Source organism: Leopardus geoffroyi, chromosome C1, assembly GCF_018350155.1.
Source record: "Leopardus geoffroyi isolate Oge1 chromosome C1, O.geoffroyi_Oge1_pat1.0, whole genome shotgun sequence".
In the NCBI taxonomy this organism is placed as follows: Eukaryota; Metazoa; Chordata; class Mammalia; order Carnivora; family Felidae; genus Leopardus; species Leopardus geoffroyi.
Window position 1 is genome coordinate 181,214,346 of NC_059328.1, and position 4,325 is coordinate 181,218,670.

At 38.8% G+C, this 4,325-nt stretch overlaps 1 pseudogene; it reads right to left on the reverse strand.

Moving 5' to 3' along the window:
• Positions 1–292: 292 nt before the first annotated feature.
• On the reverse strand, positions 293–1,355 carry LOC123596924 (annotated as a pseudogene).
• Between the last annotated feature and the right edge of the window lie 2,970 nt (positions 1,356–4,325).

The window sequence follows — 4,325 nt, forward strand, 5'->3', positions numbered from 1 at the left end:
TATTCATTGATTGATTTATGTTTTTACTTACTTTTGGAAGTTAAGGCAAAATTTATTCAATTTCCTTTCAATCATATCATCTAAAGCATGTATTTTGGTTATGGCAAGGATACGATTTCTTTTAGGGCCTTCTACAATTATATTTTAGTTCAGAAATGCATATTTGACAGGTACAAATTAGAGAAAACATTTCTGGCCTGAGCCCTTATCCAGGATGAGTACATCTTTACCTGTTTTTATGTGGCCTAGCCAAGTAAAGTACCAGAGGGCCTTGGCGGTATCCTTATTCTCCTCAGGCTGTGCTCTGAATGATGAGCACCTTGGCCACCCCTCCAAAGCAAGCTGATCTGGCAGCATGTTTTCCACTATCACATCTTAATTCATGAACCACGTATGCAATAATCTATATCTGGATCCTTGCAATGGCTGACTCAAAGCAACGGCTCTTCTATTCACATTGGTTTTACTTGGGTCTAGATCTTGTTGACTGTCAAGTACTGGAGAACAAAAGCTTCATTCACCTCTACCAAATCCATGTCCTTAAGATTCGGTCTTTTTTTTATTTTTTTTTTTTATTTACTGCCGCACTGATAGTAGAGAGAAGGCCAATATTCATGATAGAGGAATCACATCCAGACACAAAATAGCCCATAATTCTTGCCAGTCATGTGAAGCTATGTTTTTGTTGTTGTTGTTGTTGTTTTGTTTTGTTTTTTTTTCCTTACCAGCAACTTCACTGGCTATGAAAGTGCCAGACATTCCCAATGTATTCCTTGAAGTGAGGGTCCCATCTGTCTTGAATACTACAGGAAGTTTATTTAACTGTTTCAGGCTTGTTTGGGGCCCAGCACGCTCAGCTACTTGCACTGCCTATATTCCCTGCTCTGTCTTCACCTCAGTTGGTAACATCTCATTATTAAAGTAACCGGCATCATTAGCAGCTTTTCCCCTCTGCTGTGATTACAGGGCATATTTGTTACATTCTTCTTTGCCACTTTTATGTTTTGCAGCAAAACTCTCTGCAGTAATTCCCATGGGAAATCGGATATGTTGATCTGTTAATGTTGCTCACAATGACACTTCCAGCTTAAAAGCATTTCCAAAGTTGGTTCTAAAATGCGGGTTTCTGACACAGTAGGGAACCTGGCTTCTGTTTTTGGATCCTCCATACAATACAACTTTAGCTGCTTAAATACAAATTTCCTGACATTGATTCACAATGGACTGAAAAACAGAGCCACAAAGCCCATTAACAGGGAGGGCTGAGGTATCTTTGAGATTCCCACAGTCAAACCAACATGCCTTGCCAAGTATGCAGTGTCTGAAGAACTATTTGCCAATTTATTATAAAGCATGCAATTCAAATGCAGACAAATGGAAGACATACTTTTAGCAAGGTATCGAGAGGTGGGGAGTGGGGGGTTCTATGCTCTTCTGGGCACACCACCATCTAGGAGCTTTTATTTGTTAACCAACCTCGAATCTCTGATTCATTCATTTCTCATTCATATCAGAAAGACTTGCAAAACAATGAAATTAATCTTTAATAGTAGAATTTTTTTAAAATTCTCAAGTATCATTTGAGGCAGCAACAGTTGTAGGTAATTTTAACATGTCTCTAAACTCTTGGCAAATAGAGGTTTAGTCTCTCCTACCCTATTATTATTTGCACTTGGAATTTTCTCTTTTTTTTAATGTGTATTTATTTTTGAGAGAGAGAAAGAGCACATGCGCTGAGAAGGGGCAGAAAGAGGGAGAAAGAAGATCCAAAGTGGGGTCCTCACTGACAGCAAAGAGCCCCATGCGGGGCTCAAACTCATGAACCGCAAAATCATGACCTGAGCCAACGTTGTATGGTTAACTGACTGAGCCACCCAGGCACCCTGAGCTTGGAAATTTCTATATATTTAGTTTCTGAGTAAGGACAATTCTGACTTAGAGGAATAAAGACACGTGTTTAAAATACTGAGATCAAGGGGCGCCTGGGTGGCGCAGTCAGTTGAGCGTCCGACTTCAGCCAGGTCACGATCTCGCGGTCCGTGAGTTCGAGCCCCGCGTCAGGCTCTGGGCTGATGGCTCAGAGCCTGGAGCCTGTTTCCGATTCTGTGTCTCCCTCTCTCTCTGCCCCTCCCCCGTTCATACTCTGTCTCTCTCTGTCCCAAAAAATAAATAAACGTTGAAAATACTGAGATCAAGTATATCTTTCAGTGCCATCACCATGTTATACTTAACAAGATCTATATTTTATGCCAAATTCATAACAGGAACCTCCATAATAGGAACCATCTTATCTTACTTGATTGAGATAATTGTTTAGCCAGTTAATTGAAGAAGTAATGTAGAGTAGGAAGTACAAACAAAAAATGTACACACACCTTAAAACTTTAGTTCAGGGGCGCCTGGGTGGCGCAGTCGGTTGGGCGTCCGACTTCAGCCGGGTCACGATCTCGCGGTCCGAGAGTTCGAGCCCCGCGTCAGGCTCTGGGCTGATGGCTCAGAGCCTGGAGCCTGTTTCCGATTCTGTGTCTCCCTCTCTCTCTGCCCCTCCCCCGTTCATGCTCTGTCTCTCTCTGTCCCAAAAATAAATAAACGTTGAAAAAAAAAAAATTAAAAAAAAAAAAAAAACTTTAGTTCAAATTAAAAACATACGCAGCTACTGGATGATGAGTGGAGAAACCCTTTTCTGTAGTTTGCTGATTTGTGTTTCATCTTTTTACAGAAAAAGACATCCTAAGACCTCATCTGCAATATCTAGCAACGGTTTCATAAGGAGAAGTAAGAGGTCCAGAAGACAGGTGCTTACTAGGCATGGGTAGTTTAGTCAGTACATTTTCAAAAGGGGATTGAAACGTCCAGTCAACTGCAAAGATTATTTATGTGAAGATACATTGAGAGCTTCTGTGTGTTCTGTAAAGTGAAGACACAGTCTTCATAATTAGTAAGGATCTTCTTTATCATCTGAAAGGGGTGATAATTATTTGTAAGTATGTAAAAGTTTTATGCCCTACATCTTAATGCCTATTCGTTAGACAGGAGGTGTTGTAATTCTTGTTTTTCCCCTATATCTCCTTTCCTGAAGACACTACTGCAAAGTAGTTTGGAAAATTAAGAATAGAAAACAGAATTCTCAATGGCAGTTGTCTGTTTAGTTGGCTAAACATACAGTTGGCCAAAATGTATTTATAACTTATTTTTTTAGAAAATATATACTTATAGACAATAAGGTTATCAATCTATTTATCGATATCTATATAATCCATAGGTAATCTATATGTATGCATTAAGCATATAACATACATATGTATATACATGTATATGTATGTTTTCCCCACAAACACCAATGATATATTGACATTCATCCTACTTATTAGCTATGCTGTCAGTCAAAAAAGCTACGACTGCTCTCTAATGGCATCTGGCAGAAGTAAACCAAGATTAGAGGATAAAGTGATCGGTCAGGCCTCCAAGCCAATCTGTGCAGCTTTCAATTCCAAGGAATCAGTGACACCTGCATGTGGTAATCATTCTCTGGTTACAAGTGCTGGCAGAAACAAGAGACCTGTTTTTCAAGCTAGAGCAAAATAAGCTAAATATAAATGTGAAAATCCTCTTCACAGTAAAATTGTAATCCTATTTTTTAAAGGAGGAAATAGCAGAGCTGTCTTATTCACATTTTCAATTATTTTGTAGCAAGGTAGATTAAGCTTAAGCACACCAATGAAGGACAGATAACCATGGTGGGGATGTTATCTTCCAGCGTCCGTGATAGGGATTCAGACTCTTGTCCAGTATCTTGCCGTGGGGCTTCAAACTGCTGTGCTGGTACTCGCTACACCAGTATCCTTTTTAGTTACTTGTTAGAGATGTGTGAACCTTTCATCTTGTGAAACTTGCCAACCTCAGGAATATTTTATGAGTTACCAGCTTTGCAACTTTTGCAGAATACATTCAAACATCACTTTTACAGGCAACAGGACTACAAATGTTTCTCCAAAGATTAAAAAAAAAAAAAAAAGGTATATAAAAAAAAAGAAAACTTGGAAAGATAACCATGGAAAGACAGTATTTTTCCATTGTTTCCCAGTGAACTCTCCTGTTTTTTTTTTTTTTTTTTTTTTTTCTAACTGGAAGTCAGACCCTGACTAAGGGGTCAGCAGACCTTTGGTCTCATTCTCAATCTACTCTTTCTCGAGAAAAGCAAAACCATTATAGGTAATGAGCTTCTCCCATTTTTTTACCAGTCATTTATCTGTAATTCTTAGGTAAAATAAGATACTATTTGATAATTTAGTATTTTTATTTTCCCTCTTTTCAACCAATTATTC